The sequence below is a fragment of the Lonchura striata genome, chromosome 12, assembly GCF_050655825.1.
Source record: "Lonchura striata isolate lonStrDom1 chromosome 12, ASM5065582v1, whole genome shotgun sequence".
Classification (NCBI taxonomy): domain Eukaryota; kingdom Metazoa; phylum Chordata; class Aves; order Passeriformes; family Estrildidae; genus Lonchura; species Lonchura striata.
Genome location: NC_140714.1, coordinates 9,686,177 through 9,706,954, shown reverse-complemented (window position 1 = coordinate 9,706,954; position 20,778 = coordinate 9,686,177). Strand labels below are relative to the sequence as shown.

Below are 20,778 nucleotides of genomic sequence, written 5' to 3'. Positions count from 1 at the left end.
ACAAAATTAAAATACAGACCTTTTACCTTGCCAATATGTGGCCTTGTTATTATCTCCACCAGAGCCAGAATGCTGAAACGTCACATCACATTATTTTTGTCCTCTTACTCTTCTGGAATGCATTGTTAAAACATTTTGCTAGTTAATAAAATTTCATTCAAAGTAATTACTTCAAAAAATCTACTTCCTTACCAGGTATTTATACACTGAGACAGGATAGAAAGCTGTCCTGAGGTGACTTTATGATGCTGAATTGTATCCCCATTCATCTGTTTAGCCCAGAAGTAAGTTTTGCACCTTTAAAACCAGATCTGAGAGTGAAGAGGGGGAGAAGGAGAAGCAGTGGAATGTCTGAGGCAGCTTCAGCATTCTCTCTCTGTGTTTCTCAGACTGTGTTTTCTGCAGCACTGACAGCAGGAGAGAGCTCTCCTTTGCTTTTTAGTTAGTTTTTAGCTAGCTGAGGCTACCCTGGACTGTGGCTTTTCTTTTTCTTGGAACTGTTCAAACCTGCTCTGGACTGAACACCCAGAAGAACACTGGGGGCTCACACCTCTGGCATTTACAGCATTTCCAGATAAGGGACTGAGCGAGCCGAGCTGCACCCCATGAAAAGGACTTTCTGAATTTGCCATCTCTTCAGAACAGCGAGAGGTTTTATTGCTTCATATTATTCATTTTTTATGCATGTGAATACTTTGCTTGTTAAATAAGCAGTTTTATCCACTTTTCTCCAAGGAAGTCTTTTCCTGAACTAGTTGAGGGAGAAGCTGCTTGAATCTGCTTTCTAGATTAACCCTTTTGGAATTTTCTTCCCAAATTTGCCCTAAACCAGGACAAAAACTTGGATGAGCCAGCAAATATATAAAATATCCCATATTAGTAACATCAGTCTAGATTACTTCAGTTCCTGCCTTTCTAGCACTTTTAAAGGATATATTTTTGTAGGTGATTACAGAAGAAAGAGGCTAAAGAAAAAGATTCATTTTTACTGATACGGGATTATAATTTTGGCTTGTTCCCAATGTCACACCTGAGGTACAGATGAGCTTGGTAGAAGCTTGAATTTTAAGACTTTGAGGAGGAGGGAAAGCATTACACAGAATTTACTGAGGGCACCCATGGGGTGATTTTAGATTTTCAATTCTGTCAAATTTAGGTGGATTTTTACAATTAAAAGGAAAGTACTTACTGCCACACTGAGAAAACAGAGAAGTTAATACAATCTCCTTGACATGGCCCTGAGGCACAGGAGCAGATTGGCCTCCAGATAGACCCACTGCAGATTCCCTGTCAGCTCCAAAATAAATGAAGAACTGTGATTTGTCACATCCCTGTGAGTATGCAAAGTCAGACTCCTGTACACGAGGGAAGAAATGCCATGGATAAAAAGTTGTACAGGTGCAGAGGAATAGGAAATCAAGGCATTTCCTCACCTGTTTTAAATGCTGCCTGCCAAGCTGCTTTGTATTATTCACTGACTAAGAAGACTGTGACAAAAATGTCCCATAGCTGTATGTAAGGAATGGAGTCAAGAGGAATGTAGCTCAGTGACAAATAGGGAAAACAACTTCCTTTAGATCCATGGTTTTAACATCCAAACTCTCTCTGGTGACACATGCACAATGAGAAAAGAGGAACTTCAGACACACCTTATAAGCAGCAAGATGGTAATTTTGAAATAATATTCTTAAATCTTTTTTCTATTGACTCTGAACTCACTACATCTTACAACTCCAGTGAACTGGGTTTTGTTTATAAAACAGTTAAATGGCAACTATCAAATCACAGTACCATGTACATTTGCATTTCCTTCACTCACACACACTGCAGATAGGCCAGTGGTGACCTCATGGACCTTCTACAGCTTTCTAAACTCAAGGCCTGGTTTTCCTCTCTATGACAAAGCATATTAAATGTCATCTTGGTTAAGGAAATTATTCTTTGTTCTCCAAAAATGCCTGTTTGAGCTTGCAAGCCAGAGATGCAAATCAGCAGCATTTCCCTGTGACATGTCCTTGTGCCAGGGGATACATGGGACAGAGGGTGATGGGTGATGCCCTGCAGCCAGTGGGCAAATCTATCCACACAAACCAGCCTTGATCAATAAAAGGCACCTGCTCTTGACATCCTGGACTTTTCTCAAGGGAGACAGCTGGAGTAGTTGTCACAGAGAAAACAAATTACCAGTAAAACCACCTGCACAACAAATTGTTAATCACAGTAACATAAAGGGAAGGTATGGGATAGACTCCCTAGCCTTTGTTTTTAGCTTAAATAACACCCCCAAAGCCCCCACACAGTTTTATATGTAAAACAGAAAGAATACATGGACACACACACAAGGAGCACAAGGATTTCACCTTGTGATTTTTGCAGTCTAAATCAAAGCCCAGATTTTCCAAACCACTCCAGAAAGAGCCTGGGACTCCCCATGCAGCACAGCAAGGGGCCCATGCAACTGCTCTTGTGTAATATATCCACAGCAAGGCAGGCTTGTCTTCCATTCCTGTTCCAACAGCTGGGATCTGGGCAGGATTTGCACACAGGATTCCAATATATGCTGTACCTTTCCATGAGGAAGGGTTAATGCCCCCTCAGACACACTGTTTTGCACATTGCCATCCCTGCAAGGATTTATCATCTGCCTCTGGGCTGCTAGGGGCTTTTTTCATTCAATTACCCCCCTAAGAGATCAATATCCTCTCTGCTACTGGAGCCTGGAGGAAGATGAGGGATGAGCTGGGGCTGAAGGCACCACACAGCACTCAGAGCCAGTGACAGCCACCTGGGATGCTAGAGCACCAGGCTGAAAAATGGGCTTCATTTGGAGATATAAATAAAACATGCCCAATCATGAGTTATTGATGAGATAGGGAAAGGGCTGAAGTGTACCCACACTGACAGAAAGGGAATCTCAGCCCCTGCCAGCTCAGTGGTTTGGGCTGAGGGAGTTCCCTGTGTTCAGCACTGCCTGGTTTTCATCACTGCAGCAGGAAAAGCCCCATGAATATTCACAGCAGCACCTCCAAGATGCCTTCTGCTTTGAAGCAGGCAGGTGAGGATAAATCCTAGCAGGCAGTGATCACCCTAAAGAAAAGGTGGCCAAGCAAGGGCCATAACACTGCACTTGGCCTCACCATGGGCTCAGCCTCTGCACCACAGCTTCATTTTGGGGATGAGTCTGGTTTCTCTGTGTGTTGGTTGCCCACCTACTGTGTTTTACTGGCTCCTCTGGGCCTTGAGGATAAATACAGGAATATCAGTGGTTTCTCTCCTCAAGGAGTAGAAGCTCCACTGGACTTTTCACTCTCTCAAGCTGTTGTGTGGTGCTCTGGACTTGGCACCACACCACAGGATGGAAGCAGCTTACCTGCTTGCTCTTTTTTTTTTCTTTTTTTTCTTTGCCAAGTAGAGACCCAAAACTTTTCTTGTCTTCCTGCAGTGAGCAAATCTTTTTGTGACAGAAACACAATTGCAGCAACACTCCCTGCTATGAAATACAGCCAGGATGCTTTACAGTGCAATACTGCTACACAGCAAACAAGGTGAAGTGGCACAAGAACACGTTCTCAGTTCATGGGATTGATTCCCATGATGCTGTTCTCAATAAAAACAAAACCAAACATCTTTCTGCACCAAACAGGATGCAGTAACTTCCATCTAAGCGACAGCAATGCCTATATGCCCAAATGTGGTATCACTGGAAGTCTGGGTCTCACTGTAAAACCTGGTGTTCTAAAACTTTTTTTTTTTATTGAAAATTACACTCTGTATGACAGCTTTTCTGAACATATTCTTCTATTTTATTCCTGGGGGTTTCAGGGTGAGTTTTTTTTTTTTTTGCTTATTTATTTTCCCAGTTCCCAGTCAAACACACAAGAGGAAGAACAAAAGGCAAGAGAAAGCATCTAGTCCAAAAAATAACATAGTAAACGTAACTCAGTGAAGTTTAAAAGGTTGAGAAACACTGAAGTATGTAAATGGAAAGCAGAACATGCATTTTCTTTTACAGAATGTGATGCCTGGCATGTTCCAGGTGACAATCTTTGACAAAAAAACAGCAAAATTACTTTCATTACATCATTCACACCACACAGTAGGAGAAACTAGACTGGACAAAAATAAACATATTTTAAGCTTGAATGTCTCAAACCAAGTAACCAAGCTTTTCTTCTGCCATGGCAGTGGGGTCCAGACCCCTTGGTGTGTGCTACTGTTTGTTCAGGCAGCTGCTGGTCTCACCAGCTCTTGCAGAGCATCCCCTTGGGCTGCAGGCTTTGGAAAGCAGGAGAAACAGTGAGGACACCTTTGAATTGCCTCATTTGCTGCTTTTCAGTCCAACACATGTATCTGGTTAATTATTTAGGCTCTTCACTGCTTCTGTTTACTTATTTATAAAATACAGTTGATTTGCTGCAGTAACTGGGGGCTAGCAGGGCAGGCAACCACCAACCAACCTCCCCAAAGAATCCCTTTGGAGCTCAGCTGATTGACAAGCATGACCAGACAGAAATCATTCTGCTTTTCCAGTGGAAAAACACACTAATACTGAGGAAGGTTAAATTATTGTGTTGGACAGGTATGTTCCTTGGGGTCTTCAGCAGCACCTTCTGCAGAGGATCAAGAGTCCTTGAAGCAGACTGAGGAGCCCTGCAGCTGTATGAGCTGATGCTGGCCAAAGACAGCCAAGAGCTGTGGGCAGGGAAGTGCTGCCAGCCCCAGACAACCGGCTGAATGCCTGGTGGATTAACTGTGAATGTTCCTCATGCCAGGAAAAGCTGGAGGGCTCAGCGAGAGAAATAAAGCAGGAATCCAAGAGGACTGACAGCAAGAATTTCTCCCCGAAGTGAGGGGATTAGCTGGGAAGGAGCAAAGTTTGAGGGATGGAAAAGAAAATAGCAGAGAAGGCAGAAGAGTTGGGGGAAGGGGTCTGTTTGGAAGAAGAGAGGAGCAATTAGTAGATGGAGATCAATCTTTATTTCTGTGAGGATGTTTAAAGCTAAAACTACACAAAACTAACAGCAGCCACCATAGCTGAGATTTGAACACCTAACCTTACAATTAATTAAAATCAGCTTTACCAGAGGAGTTTCCCCTCAGCAAGCATCCACCTGCAGAGCCAGGCAGAGCATGGTTTGGGATACTGGGTCACATAAATGCCTGGACCAGAAGAAAGACAGATACCTGGGCTGGGGTATCTGCCACTGTCTTTCACACATCCCCTTTGCCATTTCTTCCTGTCTCTCCTCAAAAGGTGGTGGGAATTTTTAGTGCCAAATAATGGTCTGACCATCTCATAGGATGCAACATGGGAAATGCAGCAGAGTTTCATTACTCACAAACATAATTCATAGCAGCTCCTGTCCTTGGTTGCTGCCCAGTCATGATGGGCTCATTCTCGTACCAAAGTGACCAGGCAATATTTATTTTTGATCATTCTTTGGGGTATGTTCCTTAAACATCATCTGTCCCAAAATGCTGAAGATGAGTAACAATGTCTCTCTCTCTGGTTGTTCATTTCAAAGCTCAAGTCCCAAAAGCCACTTCCAACTCAATTTAATCCTTGATCAAAGCAGTACAATTTAGCACTGGATTAGCAATTCTCTCATTTAAATCTGTCACTAAGAAAAGCAGGTGAAATAAGTCAATTCTAAATATTTCAACTAAAGCCACTAAAACTTTATCAGGTAGTACAGGGATAACTCTTTTTTTTTTTACTTTCATTACAATCTCAGGCTGCATATTCAGTGTTTTGCAGGCACAAATGCATTTATTCTGCTGTGTTACTTACTTTCCTGGAAAATTGTAGAAGAAAAACCCATCATGTTCCAACACTACTGCCAATTCCTTAAGGATATGTAGCAAAAAAGCATGCCAGGGAAAAAGGACTGTAAAAACTAATAAGGCACCAGACTTTCTCCTGGCATCTGGCAGTTACAAAGGGACACCAGGGTTTGATTCAAGCACTTCCAGCCATTGCCCTAGAAGGTGGAAATCCTGCCTATGCCAACATGTTTTATTGCAAACATGAAACTCCTTCCAGTTCAGAGAAGCCCATGAAGCCTCCAAACTATGGAGGCAAAGAAACAAAGAGGCATGAGGATAAACTGTCAAAGGCAAGTGATGCCAAATATAAATTCATACATCTGAAATCAGTTTAGCTCCAAGGCTGCCACAGCAGGACTGTAACCCTGGGGTGAACATGCCCTTGTGTGCAGCAGAGTACAGGAGAGCATCTCACTGCCTGTGCACACACAGGAGGAAGGAGCACAGTGGGGCAATCACAACCTACGTGCTCTCTTAGCACCCCAGTAACCAATGTCAGACTCCTGCTCCCTATTCACATCCATCCCATTGAATTGCAACCTTGATCTGAGTAAACACTTTTTTACTTTAGGCAAGTCACACATAGGAATTGCACCCTAAACTTAAGGTCCAGTCCACATCAGAAACTTGTGCATTGTGTTCAGGCCTTTCTCTTTGCTACTAAAGTTTTCTACCTGCTGGTCCTGACAGAGTTTCTGTGTATCAGCACAGAAATCCTTGCATCAGCATGTAAGTGTCTCTCCCCTTAAGTGAGACTAAAAGCTGAGTTTATGCATTAATTTGGAATCGATAGCATCCGAGTTACACTGAGCCCCTAAAAGCTGTTTTGCTTTAGAGGTCCCCATAAAAATGCAGGTCATCTTCCTTAGCAGCAAAGGGCTTTGATCTGCTGCAGGAGTGCCGCTGGCTGGAAGGGCTTGCACAGGGGAGTCAAGCTCCAAGCAGTGAGAACTGCTTCAGGCTCCATTAAAATGCAAAGCTCCCAGAAATCAAAGGCAGCAGCAGCAGGACTGAGCCCCGGCTGCAGCGCAGCCCTGAGCCAGGAGAGCAGAGACCCCGGACAGCTGAAGTGGGGCGAGGGACCCTGGGTCCAGCACAACAAAACTTCTGCACTTCTGATCTGATCGCATGCAGCACTGCAGGATGGTGAGTACAGAAACTGTCCTGTCCCAGATTAACTTGCTCTGAAATGAAATATTACTGTTCCTCAAACCTTTCCAAAGTTGATTTTCTCCCCATTATCCTGCCAGGTTTCTCATCCTTTCAACCCACTCCCCTGCTGGAAGGAGTGTAGGGAGGGACAGTCTGGTGGTGTCCAACACTCAAGTGCTTCTCCCTGCAAAGTAACAGCTCCCATACGGGAGGAGGGAAACCTTGTGAGACTCTGAGGCACACCTAAATCTACTTTACTGCAGTAATAACCATGGCAGATGAATAGAGAAAAAATCCAGAGAGTCAACGGAAAAAAAAAAAATCCAACATCTGAAAAATATAGGACATGCAAGAAATTAAAATAATCCTACTCCCGCCTGCCAATGCACAGAGGGTGAAAATCAATCACAGCCCAAGTAGCTTTTTTTCCTCTTGCCCAGCTAAGGAAAAGCAAATGCTCAAGCGAATGCCCTCCAAGTCCCTCTCGGGCAGGAGCGAGCTGCTCTGCTCTGACCGTACCTTTGCTCCTCCGTCTCACCACGCCGAGCCGGCACTTGAGCGAGACCGCGAACATCTTCCTGCAGCCTGCAGCGCTGGCTCACATGGCTCCGTGCCGCTCTCCCTCCGCACCTCTGCCTGGCTCTGCGAGGGGCTGCCGGCTCCAAATTAACGTGTGATTACTGTCAAATGGAGCCGGGCTTTAGGCAGTGGCACTGGCAGTGAGAGGGAAGGGGCTTTGGGGGGGAGAATGGCAGACTGAGCTAGAGGGGGCACAGACCCTTTTCGGTACTTTTCAGTGCAGGGCTGTTTTGTTATCTCGTCCAGATTAATAAAATCACACATTGATGTTTTAAACCTATCACTGGTCTCCCACTGTTAAAGGCTGGGAATCTGGCACTACATTAACATATTAATTTGCAAAGTAAGATTATTCCTTAGCACACACGAGTGCACGCTTGCACTTCACTAGAAAGCTAATCCAGAGATTACCAGAGCAAAGGAGATAAAAGCCCTCAATTTTATGGGAGCAGTTCACCAGAAACCAGCACAAATGCAATGGGACTGTTCTAGTAACAGCCCCAGCAGGGCAAGTTCTGCTAAAAAAACTTGTCTGCAAAACAGCTTTTTGTGTCTGTAGAAACCACTGACAATATCACGGAGACCTAAGAGGAAAGCCACCATCCCACAAACTACATGTAGAACATCAATATCCCAAACAAACTTCACACTATTTTTTTTTGTGGAAAGATTTTAGAGAGGGTTTGTGATGGCACACAAGTCTCACTCCCTTTCTTGTCCAACCCTGCTCATCCTCACACTCTTCTGGGAGAACAACACCTGCTGAGGACTCTGCCCAACTAATATGTTAGTACCCCCTTTGAATTTCAGGCCAAATCACACTGGGAGTAGCACTTTAGTTGACCTTTTCTGCTGAGTTGAGCCTCTCTCAGCAGCTGGATAAGCAAAATATTCTTCCTTCTCTCTATGGGAACTTAGATTACAGCAGTAGTGGTTCTCAGTTCTTTCTTACCATGGTCCCAGGGGAGCTCAGAGGTGCCTTCCAGGAACACACAGGAAACTTTGGATCTGTACAAGAAAGCTTCATTACTAAATCAATACCTGAGAGGTAAAGGCTGTCCTCAATAGATGGACATCTGGGAGTTTATCTCTAGCCAACATTTCTGCTGATCCCACAAATGATTTGGAGATTACAATTCACAGCCTGCAGCCATTGGTCTGTGGAAACAACACACTGTGGCTTTCCAGGGTTCACCTGAGAGACATGACACAAAATAATTCACCTCCAGTGCCTGATCTCAGCAATGCTCTGCCACTGAGTTTTTGCACTTAGCCACCAGAGTTACCTTCTGACTTTTCAGGCTAGAAGGACACATGAACAGTTTTGCAAATTCAGACTCAGAGGTATAAGTTTGGAACCAAAGGAAAACAACACAGAAAGCTTTCCAGCAGGGAAAGGGCTATGGAGAGCTACTCTGAATGTGTAGAAGCATTAGCAGCACACACAAATGACAATCCCAGAGAACTAACACCAAATCCAAATTCAGGAATTCCCATTATTGACCCTCAAAACTCAATAAACCATCAGTACTTTCGAGGTCAATCTTGATGTAATAACACAATAGATTTTCTTCTTTTCTCCATCTTGTTTTCTTTAAAATTATATAGAATTGAAAGCACTGACAAGTGTGTACATGTGTGTTAACTATAGATAAATTTAGATGTAAATTATGTATTTAAAGCCTTGTACAGCAGATGAAAAGCCTGAGCACTTGGGGACTGATTAGATCCCAAATGTTCAATTTCTGAGACAGCCTGAGAGCTGACTCCCAGCACAGAGCTGACTCCAACCATGCACAGTTGCATGTTCTGTTCAGGCTGCTTTTTCTTCTCTTCCATCTACTGAGCACAGGCATCTGCAATTAATTTCACTGGAGCTGTAGCAGAGGATCTTATCCTCTTTCTCCAATCAAAATACCATTTTGCACCACACCTTCCTTGCTTTCATGATGCTGTAGTACCAGTCTTCATATAAGACTAGAGGAACTATGCCATTTCATTCTCTCTCTAGGTTCATCACTAAAATTTAAGGCTATTCTGATTTAAACCTGAATATTAAGATCCAATTTACCCTCCTCCAAGAGTCCCAGAGAACTTCTCTAGCCAGGGGAATTGCCTGAATGTCCCAAGATATTAGCTTTACCTTAGAGGAAATTCCAGTTGAAAACAAAACACATCTGTTTCTCTACAATACTGAAATAAATATGTTTTCTGCTCTCCCATATATAAATCTAATCCTCATTTCAGCTCAGGAAATGACTGTGGGGACACTGGTCATCAAGAGTCACAATAGAAGTAGTGAGAAATGCAGCAATTAAACTAAGAGGATAAAAAAGCATTTGTATAATGGGAAATCTATTACCATTTATCATGTCTAGTATTTGAGGTGGCCCTGCCAAGCCATAGAATCCATTGTAAATAATGCAAGAGGATAATGAAAATATACACCAAGTTTCAGAAAAAATAAAGCAAAATGCAGTGTGATTAGTGAATATACAGTATTCAGAATATATGTATGTACTGCTATGTTTATCTGCCTGACAATGAACACACATTTTCTACAACAGCAACCAGTGGAGAAGTGGCAAGGAAAAGAAACAGCCTTCTGTTCAAGTAAACATTTAAAAATATGTATCAGAACAAAATCATAGGAAAAAAAACTATTCCAAGTAGAGCTCGTATTAAATTAGTTCATTTTTCCCTTGAAGTTGCCATACAGTTTGTTTTCTTCCTCAGGAATAATAAAGCAAAATCCTGTGTGCCTAATACATATCCTTAAAATTACACAATGTACTAAAATGCATTTCAGAAGGCAATATTTCCTTACTAACAGGTGCAGTTATGGCTGAATGTATTAATGTTACAAATACTGATAATACTGCCTTTGTGAATTTGTTCTGATTATTTTCATCTTCTCTTCACTAGTTTAAAGGATGTTCCCACATTACTTTTTATGTGCTTCAATGACTATCAGTACAGTCAGTGGGAAGACCTATAAAACAGGCTCTGGGGAGAAAAATGCAGATTTATATCGAAAGGCAGCCTTTCCTTTTCTTCTTTTATTTTGGTATTTGCACATTGTCTGCAAAAAATAAAACCAGGTACTTCCAGATACTGGACTAACAGTCTTTTTATCATCTCCATAGATCAGACCACATTAAAGTGGCTAACCAGTGTACACCTTCCATTAAGAAAGAAAGCAAAATAAAGTTCACCACAGATAGTTTTTCTCTGTAAACAGAGTATGAGTCTATATGGGCATGTAGATTATGTGGGATTACTGTCCTGCAAAAATATGTCAAACAGATGGACCAACTACAATCCAAAGGTATCTCTCAAAAACATTCATGCCATAGTGAATATTATGATAATCTATTGCAATTAACAGACAACAGATTTCCCCCCACCCCACCCCCCCCACCCCCAGGAGCCCTTTGAGAGCCATAGAAGAAAATAACATTGACCAACTGTGGCATTAAAGCATTTGCAGACAAAAAGTCTGCCTTAGATAAGCAAGTGGGATCAATGCTGAAACAACAAATCCAATAGAGTAAGCCTTGAACCAAAGGCAGGATGAGCTGATCTATAAAATTCAGGTATCCCACAGACTCATTGGCTGCTATCTGTTGGCAATGAAGTCCCCCTTCCTGGCATATGAATTCCCACAGAAACACCCACATCCTCTGTGGAAAGCAGAGCAGCATTAGAGTAGCCAGAAGGGACTCTCCTCTCCTCCAGGCTCCAAGTTTATTGCCTCTTGGAGTGTGTTAAATCAAATATGCTGCTAACAAATGCTGTTAGCTCAGGCTGGGGGGTCAAACTGGCAGCTCAACAAAGCCAAACTGAAGTGCTTTCTCGTCATATATTGACATTGTCAATAACAGACATTTGGAAGAAGATGTTCTACCCACATTGACACCTGTACTGCTTTAACTGATTGCCCTTAATAAATGATCCTGTGACAGTGTGAACAATGAATAATTTCATTGAAACTGTGCTCATTAGTAGACAATTCCCAAAAGGAAATGGTCTAAATTATGCTTTACAAGTACCTTGCCTGATCCTAATTAGCATGGCTGCAGCTTTCCCTGTGCAATGCCACAGCCTCCAACAGAGTAAAATGTGGGTTGGGATGTGTCATGTGGCACTATAACGTTTAATTACCCTGACAATAACTTATGCAGGTGACAGTCTGTCACTAACTGTGTTCAGCAAAAAAGGCAAACATGCTTCAGTCATTAACCCTCACCCGTGATACCTTGAAAGTTCTTATTTTCTGCATCCAGGGCCACCTTTTCTGACCTACACTCTTAACATCCTGTGCAACTTCCTACAAACTCACCAAAAGGACACTTCATGAGAAATGCCATGTTTAGTTTTCAGCTACATGCAATTATTTCCCCTGAATTAGAACTTCTCGCAGACCCACTATAGCACCAGCTGCAAGAAACCAGCAGGAGGCTCTTTGGAAAAATTCCTAGTTCTCACCATTGCATTTGCTGAGACAAGGAATGCAGCCATGTGTAACCACCATACGTGCTGACAAATTCTTCCCATTTTTCCTCTCCATAAGTCACACCCCATATGAGCAGGAAGGCTGAACATATCGGATCTTTTGGGCACTTTTCTGCAATTCATGTGGGTGAATGGCATTTTAGTCATGTCACAGAGCTAAGAAGATTACTACTTTAAGCATTCACCTCTATGTTCCTTTCTTGAGATTCCAGCTTAAGTATTACTTGTAGACATCTCTTCCTACTATGACTATTTTATCAGCTGATATTTGGAAATAGGGTTAGAAGAGCTGTATTGTCCCAAAGAGTAGTGACCAAAGTGGTACTGCCTATTGCCCACAGTAAGAGGAGTGGTCCTGCAGGTGCAACACTTTTGCCAGGATTCATCCTAAAACCAATTTATTTTGCCAGGAAATGCTGAAGCTATCCTTTAATAATTAAATGATACAATATGTTTGTTCAGGCTGTGAATCTATGGACAAGACATCAGTCTTTCCAAGGAGGCAGCTGAGTCTCCTGAAGCAAGAAATTAAAATAGTCTTATCTCTGTGTGCTGTGCTGCCACTTGCTCTGACTGCCAATTGACTTGGGAGAATGAAAGGCTCCTGCAAATGCTGCCTGCAGATGCCTGCCTAGACAGGGGTCATGCTCTGCCTTCATGGATGCACTCCCAACAGGCTTCTCCCTCTATTTGACATTGTTGCTGGGCTAATGAAGCAATTAGGCAGGAACAGCCCAGACGAGTTAGAAAGCTGAAAGGCAAAAGGCATCTCCCTTTTAAGCAGGTTCCTGTGCCCCAGTTTAAGTGCCAGCTGCAGTCCTTTGCTGTGAACACAGTTAAAGATAACACACAAATCTGTCACTTACAGAGCACCATCAGCCCCAGAAATGATGGTAGGAAAGCTGCAGTCACTGCAACCTCCAGCTTAGCTTTGAAATTAAAACAGCCTAATTTTAGACATTTTATATAGGGAAAATTTAAATAACCATGCAGAATCAGTACTGCTCATGCTAGGATGTATATGTACCTTTTAAAATAGCGTGTTTGTCCTGGCAGACTTGCTGTTACAAATATTTAGCACTCAGTTAAAAAACTACTTTGTTTTTTAAGCAAAATATTGGAAGCTTCAAGTTAAACAATTATTAATCAATAACAGAATGTTCAAGAGGTCTTAAGGACTCATGATATTGAATTTTATTATTCTCATTAAACACACTGCACCAATATTTTGTTTGCTTATAGAAACCTCATCCAAGAGTTCATTTTGCCTACAGTGAAGGATTTGGCCTGTGTTTTCTCAGGACATGCAGCTGAATTATCTTTGTCCACCAACACATTTCATGACCAAATCCACTGCCACACATAACTGGGATTATTATTTCATCTGCAAAACACTCTGGCAGAAAATTTCCCCATCAGTGGCCTAGCCACTAGACTGGAAGACAACAGCAGAGTAGGTAATTGAGCCCAGCCCAGAGTAAATCCATTTATCCATCTGTAAATTCATCATTAATTTTTCCTCCTTTAAGCATTTTTCTGTTCACACAAGGCTTGAATTTCTCACCCTATTTGACAGTAGGTGCTGATTTACCAGCCCCTGTGGTTATCAGACCCAGAGCTGCACCATCACAGAGGTGACCCAATGCTCACTTTTCCAAGAACTGACTGCACTGTTAATTAACTAGAGATTTGTTTGGGAAGTGTCTAAATTGTAATAATTATCACCATGATGGCGTAATTAATAATGGATTGAATCTAGCCAACAGCTGATATTTTGAAAAGTACTTACCAGCAATTCCATACTTCCTACTAAGTGAGATATTTATTTTTGTCATCCAAGGGAGACTTTAGGAACTCCATCTCCCATGTCTGCAGTCTTCAGACTTAATTTATTATCCCCATTTCTGAAGTATTTTCTTACTGTAATAGCCTACATTTCCCTCATCCCAGAATTGCCAAATTGATTTCACTAATCAGCAATGCCAAACTCAGCCCTTCACAAAGGCTGTGATTCAGTCTATACCTTACATTTTAACTTGATGTCTAAAAACAATGTCAAAGCTGCATTTTATAGCCAAGGAGACTCTCACTCTCTATTTGCATTTCCTCATTAATGGGTTGGTCCCACCATCAGGTGAATAAGGTGGAAACACTTTGCTCCAAAGTCAGTGGTGATGCATCCCACAGGAAGGATTTCAGATGAATCAGAGGAAAGATGGTGCCTGTTTTTTTCTAAAACTCCTTTGCTGCCTAGCTTTGCCTATTTATTTTCATTCTTCAACTGCAGAAAATCTGCCAAAGCAAGTGCTGCAGAGCATTTTGAGAAGCTAATTCAGTATGTGTCTCTGCTTCCCTAGAAATTCCAGCTGTTGGCCTCCAGGCTCACCTGTGCTTGTCTCAACCACAGAAAAATTCAAGATGTGGCTGCAAAAAGAACTGAACTACACAGCTCTTTATAAGCAAGCAAGGTGTGGATGCCACCTCTAATCATTTGAGCATTCATGTACTTGGTCTTGAAGAAAAAGGTATGTCTCATCAAACACTGTCACTCATTTCCTTGCTGTTTTTTACAGTTGATCCCAAGATGGAAGGACTGGATTGAATCTGATCATTCTAGTCCTCTGAAAGCTGCTACCTGCAGCTCTTATTTACCCCCTCTCTAGCACTTGGCATTATATGAAATGTGAGAAAGAGGCACACACAAATTTAAAGAACACTTATCAGTAAGAAAGTATATTTATCAGAACAAGATTAAAGAGATTTAAGGAACTCATATATTTTTCCTTTTCTTTTTGCAAATATTAGCCTTCAGCAAAGACATAAAAAACATTTGTCTTCATTCTAAAGAGAATATTATCAACTAATTAATTTCTAGCACCAAACAGTCCAAATGTAGAAGGGCTTAATTGCTGAAAATGTTGAAACAGAATATTTTCTCAGCAAAATTTATGTTTGGCTACAATGGACTGAATCTGTTTGATCAAAAGCTTTTCTGTACAATTATCTTTGCTAGAAGTTAAGAGAGACCATAATCACTTGTGAGCTTTAGTCACCTCTGAATCTCCAGTGAATGCCAGCAATTCCCTTTCCTTGGGCACTGCAGGACGTGCAAGTGGGGTGCCCAGGAGGAAATATAAATAATGCAGCTCCACAAGGCCCTTAGCAAAGAGGAAGATCAGGGCTGCTGGGGCTTTGAAAGGGCACCTGACTCCAGTCAGGAAGCACAGCTTTCTCCTTCTGCTGGTCCCCACAAGGGAAATCACTTTGAAAGGTTAAAAAAGGGCAACTCTTCCTTGCTCAATAGACCAGGTTATATCTTTGATACGAGCAGAGCTGCTAATAACTGCTTCATTTACAGTTCACTCACCACTGCAGGGCACCGGAGGAGAGAGGATTATTAGGGTCTCCAGCCTGTGGCTTCCTTGGGATCCTTTGCCTTTACCTACAAACATCCCAGCCTCAATGCTATTAACCCTGACTCCTTCAGAGCCACATATTAATTCCCACTCCAGGTTTTCTCTGTTCTACCAGCAACAATGCTGCCCTCACTAGCAGAACACTTGGTGCCAGCCCTCAGTGCTGTGCCAGGACCTTCAGGTTGAAACCTCAGCTGCTTGACTGCTGCTTGCAGTGCTCCAGCACCATCCCCAGACCACAACCATGACCAAATAGTGCAGCACACATAGACCCAGCCTTGTGCCAATGCTCTGCCAAAAGGATCTCTTTCCCTTTCCTGTTTCTCTACCTTCCCTGGTGTAGAGTCTTGTCCAAATCACTTCACCTCTTGCAATCCCATATAAAAATTTATTTAGAGGTTCCTCACATTATTTAAGTTACCACCGCTTTTACCATACATCATCCTCACATCTAGGGGCATACAGAGTTCTTTGAACAGCCACATATGAAGAACAGAGGCACAGGAATACACAAATCTCTTTTTCCAGCATTTTAATTTATGTCTGGAAACTAAACTACCAGCTTTGCAATTATTTACTACTGTACAATGAGACCCACAAGATATAAACAGAGAAGACAACCCAGTAGGACAATAAATTGCCACAAACCAAGCTGTCATCAGAAAATGCATAAAAGCCTTGTGAAAACCACCCTGCTGATGGGACACAGGATTTTATGGCAGCTGCACTTCCACAGACATTAGGTACAAGGTCTCTTCCAAAGCAGGAGATACCCATTCCTGGCCTCCACCACCACCTGCAGCTCTTCCCATCTCCTTCCCTGCTGAGGGTCTGGGATACCCTTCTCATGAGTTTTGCCCCTTGGTTTCCTAAAACACACAAACCCTTTGGACAGCCTGGCCCTGCAGTTTTGGACTCTCTTGTTGCTGCAGCCCCCTTCTGCAGAGGAACCACTCTGAAAGGCACCTCTCTGAAGATGTTTGTCTTAACCCCAGGGATCAGGTAGGACAAGACCAGCTCTGAGACCAGCTCAGAGATCATTGCAGCTTCTGATCTCCTTTGCCCACCAGGACTGCCACTCTGTGGGTCCTTATGTCCCTCCAAGCCCCAGTACTTGTGAACTTCAAAGCCACAAAAAATACACTACCAATTCTGGCAAGCTCAGCCAGTGACTTTATATGGATGTCTTGGTTTTAATCACGTGCCTGGGGGATTTCTTGTGGGAGGATGAAGCAACTAGGTCTGGCATCACACAGGAATGAAAGGGTAGGACTATAACAGAGATGATCTGAAAGACTGAGCAACATACCTTTGAATTAATTTATATAACCCAGAAGTTCAGCAGCTCTGTATTTTTAAAGTAGCCAGTACTGGGTGAAAAATCATAATAAATGCATCTTAGCTTTCAGAGGGACCAGAGGGAGAAGAAAATTGGTTCCTCTTAACATTACACATGATTGGGATGTAGGTTTATATTCAGAGCTTTAGAAGAATGCAAAAAGAGCTGTACTAGATGGCACACGTGTATAGGTCACTGACAATCACCCCTCCCATACCAAATTTCTCTCTTTGTTGAGAATAACATGAGGCTTTCCCAAACAGCTCCTTTGCTGAATCCGTCTTTCTGCTTAGACACCACAAAGCCAGGCAATGGGAATGTGGGGGGACACAAAACAAAGAAATCCAGAGACTGTCCGCAGGGAAATCCAAGGAGCTACGAGAAGATAAAACAAGAGGCAAAGAAGAATCCTTATGAAAATGCATGAGAATGTGAAAAAGTGACAGGCCAATTAAATATGCCTAAAAAGGATCAGAGATTATCCTAATGCCACTGTCATGTCCTATTGTTCTCCACCCTCCCTTTGTTTCCCCCCCCCCCATCAGCCTCCAGAGAAGCAGCTCACTGGAGACTCCCAGTCCCTCCTGCTCGTCCCTCTGACCAGCAACAACCACACAGGTTACAGACCCATCACTCCCTGCACCTTGCAGACCCATCACTCCCTGCACCTTACAGACCCATCACTCCCTGCACCTTACAGACCCATCACTCCCTGCACCTTGCAGACCCATCACTCCCTGCACCTTGCAGACCCATCACTCCCTGCCTCGTGCCTCTGCCTTTCCCAGTCCTCAGCCAGCTGCTGGCATTCCCACTCCCGTGCACTGCTCCTGCAGAAGGAGCACGAATGCTGAGAGCCTGCAGGGAGTGGGAGCTGGCTGGCACTTCTGTAAACACCACTCTAATCCGTTTCAGATATTAGACTCCCAAATATGTGTTTTTAATAATAAAAGCAACATTTAGATGCTGCCAAAGTATCAGAGAGCCAGTAGCAGACACAGAAGAGCCACCCCCACCAAATAAACAATGGAAAATGTTCGCTTATCTTTTCATACCACTAGGCCTCCAGGCTCCAAAAGAAATGATTGCATTCATTTACATTTTATTGTGGAGATATAACTGGCTGGAATAACTGCCAGCACAGAACCCAACTGCAGGAATGCAGTATTTTTCTCCCCATTTGCCTTAACTGATGCTTTTCTCTTTTTTTCTGTCAATCCATCTCTATCACTGTTGCCTGGATGGCAGAAGTGCATTAACCCACTACCTATCTTGCATTTAGGGAAAAAAAAAACCCCATCAGTTGAGCTTTTTAAAAGCCTCAAGCTTACAAATTGTTGCAGAGTAGCAGAGACTGTGAAAGAGGGGACCCTTCACCTAAAGCATATCCAGACAATAAAGCCAAAAGGTTCTTAGACAGTCACACATTCATGTCCAAAAACCCCTACAAGCCATATAAAAGTCAGCCCACAAGTGAAATCTTAGCCTTCAGTTTTACTTCCCTTACAAACAACAGAGAGCAATAGACTCTCCAGAGAATTCATCACATGAGTTTGTGATGTTTTGGGTCAAAAAGCCCCAGTTCTTCTCCTTTCCCTGCTAAGCAGCCTGAATCCATGGTTTGGAGGGAGAAGTCCCCAGTGTACACCCAGCTGAGATGGACTCAGGCTATTGAACTACTATTGCCCACACAGCTTGGCATTAGCTACAGGTTCAAAAGATCTGTGTTATTCTTTTTATCAAAAGAGATACCAAAGAAGTAAAAAATAACCAAAGCATTCCATCTCTCAGGTCAACATCTTGGAGTGCACTAGATGAGATGGTAAGAAGGAATTGGACTGAAAATAAAACTCAGCCATGATGGGACCACATTCCCAGCATGAGAAGCTCAGAGCTGAGGGTGAACCTTCTCAGTGACAACCTCCTACTAAAAAGATGAAGTAAAACACACACGGGATTACCAATAAAAATAACTGTCAAACTGGCAAAACTGGTTAATGTTTTCTGCTGCCTCCTCACATCTGACACCTGAATACATTCAGGTTTTTATTTCCTTTCTCATCTGTTGAGCAGATTTTTACTAAATATAAGGTAAGAAATATAAGAAAGACTTTAAGCAAAATTATTTGACTATATTTCACTGGAAAAAATGGTGGTAGAAACAATCAGATTTGTGAACTAACCAAGGAGGTAAGAGAAGTGAAAGTTTGGACAACTGGAAGCTGAAGCCAAGAGCAGGACAGTCACCAATGTTGCTCATCATGACACTTTCCAGGTCTCAAGTTCAGCCACCCCTGCCCCAGTCTGTGTAACCCTGGGCAAGCCCAGTAACATCTCTGTGCCCCAGGTCTCCAGCTGTAAATGAAGCTACTCAAGGTGCTGCAGGAACAGGTCATCAGATACTCCAGGACAGGGTCAGAAAAGCAGCTCAACAGAATTAGGTGTGTGAGAAAGAAAAAGAGTGAGTCTGTAAAATGCACAAAAGCTACAACAGTACTATTGCAAACAAACTACCAAATGTGACAGCATCAAGAGCATTGACCTACATTGAACCTGAGTGTGGCTTCATCCTAAGTGTGGTTTCATAAGGGCTTCATATCCCTTGGACACTGGCAATGCAAAAGGAAGCTGAGCCTGATGGCCAAGTGCACACATCAACACATTTTCCTCTTCTGGGTCACAGCCCCTAGCAGAAAGTTCAAATGTACTGGAGACATGCCCTAAATTACCCTTTTTCACATTCTCAGCATCTTTTGTTTTGCTGGTTTATAGACAGACTAAACACAGAATAATTTTCAATGGTATTACAGCCACAGCATCGTTTGCTTGGAAGGCGAGGGTGGATATAATGGACCTGGGTCCAGACCAACTTTGGCAGATAAAAACATCCCTCAGAAAAACAGCAACCTAAATTCATTCATTTCCCATTGCTTTTCTGTTGCACAAATACACAGAATAAACATTCAGGCTTAAATATCTGAGATGCGACCACAAAATTCTGAATGAGCTACACATTCTCCCTATGTTTCCAGGAGCACCATTCTTCCAGGAAAAATATTCCCTTCTCTCCCCACTTCACAAATGTGCAAAATGCCACCCACGCAAGCAAGGAAAGGTTTATAAAAGGAAACCCAGGAGTTTCAGTTCCCTGCCTTTGCCACTTCTCCCACCAAGATTTCTCACAAAGAGCAGAACAGCAGTGTCTGGCTGTAGGAAGCTCTCCTGTCATGCATGGATATCAAACAGGCACATTGTCCCAAGGTGAGCAGGAACCTTCCTGTTTCCTTACCAGCAGTACAGAGGTGCAGGTGACACAAACCACCTGGGTCACAGAGTTCCTGGCTCTCCCCTTCCTCCTCCACCCTCAGCTCCTCTCTCCATCTCTTCCTTCTCCTCGATGACTTCTTAAGGATCTTCAAAACCTTGTTCACTTTATTCATTTGGTCTCAAGGCTGCAGGGAAGGGATGGGATCTGCCCAGCTCTGGTGTCTCAGCAGCTCCAGCTCCCAAGGAAGGAGGGACAGCTAGAAGCAGGCAGGTCACTGGGAAAGCGCTTGTGTGTATGTGTGTGTGTATTTCAAAAGCTTCTTTCCACCCAAATAGAGAGTTTTGGGTGGTGATGGGAGAGGGGGGAGGAGGGAGAGGGATTTCTTTTGCCTCTGTCCATCCACAGCTCTTACAGACAATAGGAGCAGGCATTTCTTCTCCCTGATGACTTGGGAAAGCACGTAACTCACAGGGGCAGCAGATCCTGTATAGGGTTTTCAATTTCTGTTTTTGACAATACATGCATTCTGGCAGATTTCAAATACTCCTCAGGCAAAAGAGCCAGCATCAGCTCAGAAAAAGCAGTGACTCTTAAAGAATTCTGGCTTCTTTTCAAAGACTAGAAATAGCTAACGCAGACAGCAAATAATCTCTGCATCTATGAGAAATGCTAAATAACTCTGT

At 42.9% G+C, this 20,778-nt stretch overlaps 1 protein-coding gene and 1 long non-coding RNA gene across 6 annotated transcripts in view; one reads left to right on the top strand and one right to left on the bottom strand.

Annotated features, from left to right (window-relative positions):
* The window catches only part of GRIP2 (glutamate receptor interacting protein 2), a 257,026-nt gene that overhangs the window by 115,401 nt on the left and 120,847 nt on the right, over window positions 1-20,778 (bottom strand). The gene's annotated exons all lie outside the window — the stretch shown is intronic.
* Window positions 6,533-19,166, top strand: LOC116184103 (uncharacterized). Its single transcript, XR_004148841.3, has 3 exons — window positions 6,533-6,972; window positions 14,430-14,540; window positions 14,646-19,166. It is a non-coding gene; the product is annotated as an uncharacterized LOC116184103 (long non-coding RNA).